This window comes from Perca fluviatilis, chromosome 7 (assembly GCF_010015445.1).
Source record: "Perca fluviatilis chromosome 7, GENO_Pfluv_1.0, whole genome shotgun sequence".
Lineage (NCBI taxonomy): Eukaryota > Metazoa > Chordata > Actinopteri > Perciformes > Percidae > Perca > Perca fluviatilis.
The window spans coordinates 11,299,588-11,310,299 of NC_053118.1; the positions used below are offsets into that span (position 1 = coordinate 11,299,588).

The window sequence follows — 10,712 nt, forward strand, 5'->3', positions numbered from 1 at the left end:
TCAATCTGACATAACATCGTTTCGAGCAGAAATCTTCAACAAGAAGTCCGGGACGCCTAGGGGGTCCTCAGAGTTACTGCAGGGGGCACCAAATTATTGTTAATTTTTTGAAAGTTTTTCCAAAAATTCAAATCTCTTAACATAAATCCAACATATTATTAGTAAATTTAAATCAGCCTATTTGTGGGGAAAAAAAACAAAATGAATGATAGGCTTACTGGTCTATAGGTAAGATAGTCATCCACAGATGCAGTTAATCCTAAGGATTCACTGTGCCACATGTATGTTTAACATTAACACATGATTTATGAAATCATGCAACAATTATTGTATTTATAGCTCAGTATGTTTTGCACTAAAAATGTATAAAGGCTTTAGGCCGCCCTACACGTTATTGTAGGCCCAGCTTAATATGCAACTTAATTTTACACTATATACGTAGTAGGGGGTCCCTGCTCCATGTCTCTCAGTTAAGGGGTCCTTGGCTTACAAACATTGAAGACCCCTGGTTTAGAGTACGAAGAACATGCAAGGCAGATAGCCATGTTCTTTTACAATTTGAATATACCGGTATATTTAAATTTAGAATATTCCTTGATTTGAGCAAGCAGACATGAAAAAATTCTGCTTTCAGGCACAAATCACAAAGAGGGAGACGTCCTTTCAGCTTTAAATAATCGTGGAAAGTTATGGAGGCGTTAACACATTTATCTTTTTCTGTTTACGGTCATAGTCCCAACATATCACACTGAATAAGACCAAAACATACAAAGTCATGTCCGGTGGCACTCAGCCCCATTCCTACTGAAGATGTAAACGGGGAGAAGAAGAGGTTAAACATATATAGTTTATTGTTGTCCTTTGTAGTTTGTTTAATGGTAAATTATTTCCTAACAGCTTTGCACTGTAGATTGTAGCAAATGTAACTTAAAGATACAATTATTTGTCAGGGACTAAAATAGCTGGCACTTTAAAAAAAAAAAAAAAAAATTCCAGTGCTGGTTCCATGGCAGTACTCTGATCCAATGGAAATCACCATTGTCAGATTGACAGCACGCATTCTAAATTCTAACACTGCAAACATTGCATACACGCTGACCTCTGTGCAGCACTGATTTTGCATTGGCTCAGATGAAGTCCCTTTGGAGTTGTTTCAAATTACATTTGCATTGATACATTTTGGCTTAATTGATTTACCTTTTACATAAGATTTTGGCCAGTTGGTGTTTTTCAGCATTGCTGTAATGTAACATACAGTAGAAGTCCAAATGCTCTATAGAGACTTTACTATGACTCCAACAAGGATAGTTGACGTTAGTATTTTAAAGGGTTTTAGTTTTAATTCACCAAAGTCACACAATAACACAAAGAAACTAACCGATGGAGGCAGCGGTAGACCAGCAACTCCCATGTTCTGTGAGGTAATTACTGTTTTTATCAAAGGAGTCTGGTGGCTTTGAGGAGAGCATAGATGTACATGACGGCTTCGGTTTGTCATCGGAAAGGGCTGTCTGACCGCAAAATAAAGCAGTGAAAATATTCTAAATATAGCGTACACTTAAATCGATTTTTAATTAGGTAGTGTTTTATTTTTTTTTTAGGTACGTTTGGCTGCTGCATTCACAGGGGTACATTGCTTAGCTTCTGTGTCGGTACTCCATCCTGCTTCTCCAAACTGGTGCCGCACTAACCGCCATTTATTGAATATGGATAAGTACCCCATACAACCCTACTTCAAAATATAACTATCCCTTGTTTTTTTTTTCAATAGAATCCAGACATAATTACAATATAACTAGTGCTGTCAAACAATTAAAATATTTAATCGCGATTAATCGCATTAATGTCATAGTGTCATTTTTTCTAATTTTAATGCTCTTATCAACATGATACGATACTTTTAAAACGGTGCCTGAACCGAAATATATATTTAAAAAAGGAGCAACTTGTTCAATTGTATTTGTCTGTTCTGTATGTTCAAAAATATAAAACAATAAAAAGTTGATCTAAAAAAAAGGAGCACAAAACGGTGAAAACAACCACTGGATGGGAAAAGGGTATTTTACAATTACAGTGAATGCACCACGAGGCTGGCGAGGCGAGCAACATGACATCATGACTGTGTTTTTCAGACAATGGCAGCTACAGTCCGGTGTTGGAGTCCTCTCCAGTGAAATACAGACACACTTTACACCGTTTAGCTGTCAACATTTTAACCGCGTTTAATCCAGCTGCTAGCTAACGGTAGGCTAACGTTACCTGCTGCTAAGTGTAGTGTTGACTGGCCTCCTGTGCGGAAATGTTTCAGTTCCCTCTAACGTCCGTTTTCGGAGCATCAGAGAGAAGCGCAGGCATTTAAGTGGCACCTAAATAAGGCACCGAAATCTGCGTTGCTATTCAGTCCGGTAGATAACGGTTGTTAAGGCACCGGTGCCGTATTAGCACCGGGTCTCGGACCCCATTCAAAACGGCGATTTTCGTCGAAAAGCGACTAGTTTGCAGGTATGTACTACTCTTTGGCCGGCTCGCAAGCAAGTGCAAACAAGTGTGCGCAGCGTGCATGTTGTTTTGTTTCCGGTCTAGCTAGATCCGGTGTGGTGTTGTAGTTTTTCTAACGTTACTAGTTGTTGCAACAGCATGTGAAAAAAACTACAAAGTCTGCTGGGCCAAAAAGAACGTTAATCTTGCGATAAAAAAACGTACGCCGTTAAAATGGGTTTGCGTTAACGCCGTTAATAACGCGTTAAACTGACAGCACTAAATATAATATATGCACAAAATATCCCCTATCCCTGTGATCATCAAAATTCTATGTGTCAAATCATAGTAGCCAATACAAGAATATGCATTATTTTCCAATCACCTCACATAAACTAGGTGTTACTTCAAACATTACAATTTCTCTCCATCCTCATCTCACTGTTTCCACCTTCATGTGGTTATAGTAATACTGAAGCCCCTGGGTTTTGCTTAATTAAAACACATCCTTTTTGTGTTCCCCTCGGAGTCCAGTGATAGAATAACTATGCAATGGGGTTAGCTCCTTGAGGAGTTAGCCAATGTTGTGTCAGGCAGCCACTCACAGCTAAATCAACAAAACCCCGCAAAGAGAGAGAGAGAGAGAGAGAGAGAGAGAGAGAGAGAGAGAGAGAGAGAGAGTTGGGGGGGGGGATCCCACATCGTGTAAACCCTTAGCTTTTCACACTGAGCAGCGTTTTCATGCTAAGCTCCGAGCTTGAACTGAAATCCTCTCACTTATCCTCAAATCCAAGATGAAATACTGTCAGATGTAGTGGGATCCAGGGAATTTGGTGGGAGACTGACAGGCATGGCAGAGAGACGTTTGAGTGACTTATACTGAGAGTGTGTGTGTGTGCGTGTGTGTGTGTGTGTTCTCGGACATGTGGTGGAGGAGGAGGAGGAGGAGGAGGAGGAGGAGGAGGAGGAGCGGGGAGAGAATGGGAGATACTGTGAGGGGAGGAGATTTAATACAATGATTTGTCAGATTCAGAGTGAGTGACTCATGTCGGTGGTAACCAAGGACACAGTGGAGAATATACAACTATACTGTACTGTCCTTTTTAGTTTACACATTGCGGTTTGTACATTTTCAAACATATGAATCTTAAGTTTGATTTAGTTGGATCTCTGTATTTTAAAAGCAGATCAATGCTTTTCTTATTTTTTTCAATGCCTATGTGCATTTGATTCAAAGGAAGAGTACTGTACATGGCAACAATTTGCATACAATTACGTGTAATTTTGGGAGCTGTGTACGTTCTGTAGTCAGATGTTTTATGTGGCGTGTTGGGGGCGATATATTTGGATGTGTGTGTACGTCCCTCATCTCCGAATAGCTGTAAGGCACAGGCAGGAAATGGAGTCCTGGCATTTTGTTTTGCATCAGTGCTCCTCTTTATTAGAGAGGAACAGAATCAGCATAGAATAATAATTGGAAAATTGTAAGCTTGCTTTCATTATAATTAGCGCGATCACAGGATGCAATAATCCAATTATTTTACTTAAAAGCAAGTTTTCCTCATCCCAGTGCAATGGCTTGCAGGATGCTTAACCTCATCCCACATGGACAGACATACCAGTGCAACGGCAAACTCTGTCTCTCCCACTTCTCTCTCCCTCTAACATGTAAACACCAGCATGCTTGAGTGTGCTCAGACAGCTGAACATACACTGACATATGAACACTATTTAGCGGGCCACCAGACACGCACATAAACACACACACGTGCATGCACCTCAACAACATACAAATAATTGAGTAAGATTTGCTGGTACATTAAGTTTAATGTGTTTGACATTCAGGCGGGAGGATGTGGAAAAGGCACGAAGTGGAGTGGCCTCGCCGCGTCTTTCTTCAATCAGGGCACTGCAGGGCTTCATTTTCCCCCCCCGACGCAAACCCAGGCCCGTCAAAGCTAATTAGCGCTGTTGCAAATGGACGCAGGTCATGGCTCTCAGCGGATTGGTCCGAAGAGGGGTCATCGCAGGTCAAACCTGCAGTATGGAATGATATAAACAATCATCTATAGACCACAAGCCAATCAATCCCTTTTAACACTATCCACTTCCTGGTTGGCTGCTCTCAGAGGTCAGGGGTCAATGTACAAAAAGACAACTGAGCCATATGGGTTTGGGAGAAAGAAGCAAAAACCACTGATTATCTATTCATTTATATTAAGGTATTTAAATAAAACTTCAAAATGATCTGTTAAAAAATAATTTATTTTTATTTATGTGCCTGCCTATGTACCCATTTATACCTGCTTTATTTATTTAATTATTTTGCCACATTGCACAGTAAAACATCAGACCTTGGAAAGGCAAGTGTTTTTGCTGTTCATTTATGCATTTTATACCAAATAACAAAAACTAGGACAAAAGATGTGATTATGTGTAAACATTTTCTTTTTGCGCAGTTCAAATCGTACACCAGCGTGTGTTTTCCCTGCACTCTGAATAAAGCCACTTCAACATCAACACAAAGTTCCGCAATTAGCTGAGCAGAGAGAAAGGACAGAAAGACTGAGCGAGAGGAGGAGGGGGGGGGGGGGGGGGGATGGAAACCAACGCTTGAGGAATTGAATTACCAGAGCCTTTTCTCATTATCATTTAGCCGTCTTTTATGGCCCACCAGTAAGAGATGATGTTCCCATGACCCCGCACAATACACAGACATATTATTCAATCCTGCCTCGATGAAATTCCTGCAAATAAAACCTTTGTGCTGGGCAACAGCTAATTATTTGACAGATTGGCCCCCTTCTGGCTCAGGTTACAGTGTGGAGTGGCCATGTTTTTGTCCCCCACCCCTTCCCCCTCACCCACACCACCAACACTCACCCACTCTCCCCCAGCCCCAGTGCAAAGAGGGGCCACTTTGAGAAAATCCCAGAGGGCCTCATTCTTTTCAGGAGATTATATATTTCAGCCCCCCCCCCACCCACCTCCCTTCCTCCTCTTCCCAACCATCTATCCATCCAAAATCGGGGAAGCGTGGTGTGTGTGTGTGTGTCTGTGTGTGTGTGTCTGTGTGTGTGTGTGTGTGTGTGTGTGTGTACATGGGGTGTCTGTGTGTGACACCAGTCATTTCATAGTTTAAAGGGTGTTCTCGAGCAGAAATATTTAATCTTCCCACGAAAATGAAGTTTGATGTTAGAAGACTGGTACAGAGAGAGAGATCTAAAAAAAAAACTAACCATGTCAGATATGTGTTGTGTTATTCTGTATTTATACTACTTTGAAGAACTACTGCACCTATGCATCTAGTGTATTTTTCCGTAATACCAAATTAGAGAGCGGGGAACATTAACGGATTAAAGTTTTTGGGTGGGCATGCCTTTGGCATTGATTCAGTCCACTAATAACAAGAGTCTGTCATTAGTGTTCGGACATGGACCACCAAGATAAATGCCAACACATGTTTAAATTATCGAGAGAGTAATGGCATTTTCCTTCAGCCCTTTCCCTCCCCATAAAGATCCCGTGTTGACTCGACTAAGCAGACATTTTGAGTTATCAGCGCAGGTTTAATCTGTTGCTTATTTTGCACCCATGCAGATGGTATAATTCAACAGGCAGTGTGTGTGTTAAAATAGGTTCAAACTAAACAATTAATTGAAATAATGTAAGAGAAGTCCAATGGGGAACAATGGAATGTAACTAAAGTGGTTTTGAAGCTTCTGAGGAAACGAAAATAAAAAATAAGTATATAAAAACTATGTACATTTAATGTACAATGTATATAAAAATATAAAAAAAAAATGTAATACTGAATTATGTTTGGATTTTTCTTCAGGTAAATGTAAAGAGAAATAAATTGGATGCATTATCTATAAAATGTGGCATTTTTCCTCAGTTCCTAGTTGCTATCTAAAATATTAAACAACTTTGAATGAGAAAATATAGATTATTGCAATTTTAAACATTTATATGTTCTTACTTTTGGCCCTGAATCTGCCCGTGAAAGTGCTAAAACGGAAACTAAAAGTCAATGCTAATTATTTTTATCCTGGCAGAGTGCTTGTTAAACCGCAACACTTTTGCCTACAACCCAAGAGAACTAAAACAGGGAACTGTTGCTATTGTTTGAGGCATATGGAAATTGCCATAGGTGAATATCACAAAATAAGGAATCGATATCATAAAATGAAGCAACTGAAAATGGAAGTTGGATTTTGATTTACAGTAAAGGAAATGTACAGCACAGCATGTGCCATGCACGGCATATCATTTCAACTAGTGAGAAAGAGTTCAGCTGTACAATAAATATTAGTGGTGTGTAGAAAATGTGAGTACATATATATGGCACCAAAACATCTACCTTTCTGTTGTTGCTGTTATGCATAGAATCAGTCTAAAATGTCTGCTCTAATTGAGCCACTTACAGCGCTCCAACCCATGTATTATGAGCATGTTGCTGTTGTGCTGCTGTGTGTAAGAAAACCTTGTCATTCCAACCTTTTCTAACATCAAGTAAATGACTATCTGATGACTAAATATATTTGTATTGTTACTGCCACTGCTCATAATGCCAACGGATGTAATTACTATGAATCCTATTGTATATATGTGTGTCGTCGTCCCAATCTGCAGTGTTAGATGGCGAGTCAGGTTCTGTCCGATGTTTCTGCCTGTTAAAAATAAGGTTTCCCTGGCCACTAAATGCTTGCTCTTGGGGAGAACTGTTGGGTCTCTGTAAATCATAAAGTGTGGTCTAGACCTACTCTACCTGTGAAGTGTCCCGAGATAACTTCTGTTATGGTTTAAACACTGTGACTAAAATTGAGTACAGGTTTAGAGAATTCTACCATGCATTAAACACTAGTTTGGACAAACTCAAGCAGAAATCTATCTAGGTTTTCTCCTATAAACTTCACAATTCGCCACCTCCTGTGTGTCTGCGGCCGTCGGATGCTTGCTGGGCTCCGCTGGCGTGTCTGCGTCGCCCGACTACTGTGTTCGCCTGGCATGAACCCAAGCGAGCGGAGCCTGGAGTATTCATTGCTCAACCTGGGTGAAGGTCAGAGAGTCCAGCCCTTCCCCGCTCCGCTCCCCAATGAGCAAACATATGGTCACGGAGCACCTTGAACATGTTTGGGTGACCAGAACTACTTGGCCCGAGTTGCCACAGCGGAAGAGACGAGAGGCGCCGAAGGAGGTTTTAAAGGCTCACCTTGCTAAAGCAGAACAAGGATAAGGAAGGGAGTACGAGGCATGCCAACAACAGTGGACATCATTCACTGGTCGCACGCACACAGGAAAGCCCATGTGAAGTCACCCAACTAGATATCTCTGTGATCCTCGTAGGCTGCCTCCTCCCTTGTTTCTGTTGATATAAATGTGTGTAATCATAAGGTACAATATGATCACCCCGTTGTTCAAACAGCGGAGTCTCGTCTAATCGCTTCCACGTTTTCCTCAGTGTTAAGCTCATTAGTGGGTGACCTAAAGGCATGTAGGAGGAAAAAAAAAAAAAAGACAAGTGAGAAAGACAAAAAAAAAAAAAAATAACAAACATCTTTGGATAATGGATGCTTGCTGTTTTGAGACCGTAAAAATAAACAGGTCTGCGGCTTTGATAATGAATATGCTGTAAACATCAGTCCCAGAGTGTGAGTTTATCACAACGTCCAGCTAATAGCCCCGCTATATTGTGTGTACGCGTGTGCATACTCATGTACAGTTATGTGTACGAGCATGCCTGCGTTTGAGTGCGTGTCATTGGATGTGTGTGTATTTGTCTTTGGGCAGGCTGAGGGTGTCTGTGTGTGTGTGTGTGTGTGGTGGGGGGGGGGGGAGGGTGGAGGATGATGACTCGCTGTTGGACTTTGTGAATGGGATGTGAGAGTGTCTCTGGTGTCTGAGTGTCTGGCCCAGGTGGCGACTGGAAGGCCGACTTCATTAGCCTTAAAGAGGAAACAAAGGAAGATGCATCGTAAAAAAGTGCCATCCCTCATCTGCGAGGCCACCGCCTGACACATTAGGAATCTGTATGCTCAATTAACCACTGGCAGGCTCATTTTTCCTCTCTCTCTCTCTCTCTCTCTCTCTCTCTCTCTCTCTCTCTCTCCCCTGATCAAACAGTGCAAGCTGGAGCAATCACACTGGACTGGAGCAAGACTTAATACACCGCATGTTTACGAAGCTATTTTGTACCATTTGCAGTAAAGAGGAGCATACAAACTTGAGAATCCTTTTTTTTTCCCCGTGTGGAATACATGTAAAAAAAAAAATAAAAATCATTACAACCCAACCTTTTTTTGCAGAAGATTCAACAATTTGTCACATCCTTGATTAAACGAAGCAAATCTTGTTGATTGCACTGAAAATGCTTTCGAAACCTTCCTCCATAAATTCCACCACTGTCTCGTTGCAGGAGGAAGAGGATAATCAGATGCCCGGGAGGACGGGAAATCGCGTGCCAAAAAACACATTACTCCTTGAATTCCAATTTGCACGTGAGTTCTATTATTAGAACGTCTGTTTCAGCAAAGTGTGGTAGGTAATTTACACGGGATTTTTTTGTGTATTACAAATTAAAAACATGGCAGAGTGACACAAGAGATATAATTACAGAGTTTCTCTTTTTCTTTCTAACTTCACCCCAGATTTGTTTCTTCATTTTCAAACTTTTTATTCTTCAGGCCCAACCGACTCTGACTCAAATGACACACATGTGCGGTGGTGACCCGCGTTACAGACGTTAATGTGTGAAATCAGGTTGCTCTTTCATGAGTGTTCATATAATGCATCATTAAGCAAATGTGTCAAATAAAAGTATTTGGAAACATCATCTTTATCGTGGAGGACTACAGATGGAAAGTAGCATAATGCTAAATCTGGTGCAGCCATCTTTTTAATGTAACTGCACATTGTCCTGCTAAATAAACTAAACTAAACATGGACCACAATCTTGACCCCAGTTTTCCCCTTTCATCAACGTGAACATACACACACACACACACACACACACACACACACACACACACACACACACACACACACACACACACACACACACACACACACACCAGCCTTCCCCACTATTTCCTGTCTTGAACTATGTGGCAACCTGACGATTGTTATCTTCCCATGCACCTCCTGTGGAAAATGACAAAGTGCAACAAGGACCTGTCTGAGGTGGGCTTTTGGGTGGTGTGTGTGTGTGTGTGTGTGTGTGTGTGTGTGTTGTGTGGGGGGGGGGGGGTCGCTGTGATACGCATCAGCCTTTGATTAACGAGGTGAGCTAGACACTCTTTCAAATCACATGGGGTCACGGCTTAGGAGGCCTCCATCCAACACGTCGCCACACTTCACAGGGCCAACTTCTTTTTAATATCGGACCCGCCCCCTTTCTCTCTCCTCTGTCCCCCTTCTGTCCCACCCCCCCCCCACCCCCCCCTTGCCTCTCTTTTTGACTTCTATCAGAGAGATGAAAAATGGCATGCAGCTGGCCGAGTACTTCCTTCCCCTTGTCGGGGTCAGCAGTTCACTATGCTGATGGAGACCCTCACACCTTCATTAATAAGAGTCCCCCTGCACTCACACAGGTCGCTTCGCTGCATCGCTGGACGCTCATCACTCCTACCTTTTGTCTGGATTTCCTATCATTACATTCCTCCGTCGCTGCATGAGCCAGTGATTATTTTGCCGATGACTGACAGCTGCTGTTTTTCATTTTTGGTATTTTAGCCAGCCGGCTGACGTTGAACATTGAATCCCTGACCTTATGTCAATATGGTTAAACCCCCGTGAAAACCACCCTATGTCAAAGAATCTTACAAATCAAACACTATTCCCCCCCCTCCCAAAAAAAAAAAACCTATATTTTCAACATGCTCATGAGTTTTGAATAAAAGTAACACATGTGAGCATTACTCATTATTGCATGTGGCTTTGTGTTGGGCTTTTAAAAGGGGATGTTTTAAGTTTTTTCGGGCTGTCAACATCAGTTGCTCACTTGGGTTAAACCACTTAAGTCAGTTTGGGATCAAAAAGCAGCACAGCCTCCAACACAGCCTCCTAATGGGACTTTAAGATCTTTAATCTTCATAAAAAAAATGACTAAAATAAAACTTTTTCTTTTTCATAAAGAAGAATGTTATGAGACAACTATTGAATACATCCTACTCTATAATAAGTGTTTTGATGTCTGCTTTATTGGCAGTGTAGAGCAGAATGGATTGACAGCA

The 10,712-nt window shown here is 41.5% G+C and overlaps 1 long non-coding RNA gene across 1 annotated transcript in view; it reads left to right on the plus strand.

The window, feature by feature from the left end:
- Nucleotides 1-10,265, plus strand: part of LOC120562313 — a 73,559-nt gene extending 63,294 nt beyond the window's left edge. Inside the window, exons 3-4 of the long non-coding RNA XR_005639740.1 lie at nt 8,897-8,978; nt 9,949-10,265. This is a non-coding gene — a long non-coding RNA (uncharacterized LOC120562313). The remainder of the gene's footprint in view (nt 1-8,896; nt 8,979-9,948) is intronic.
- Nucleotides 10,266-10,712: the final 447 nt, after the last annotated feature.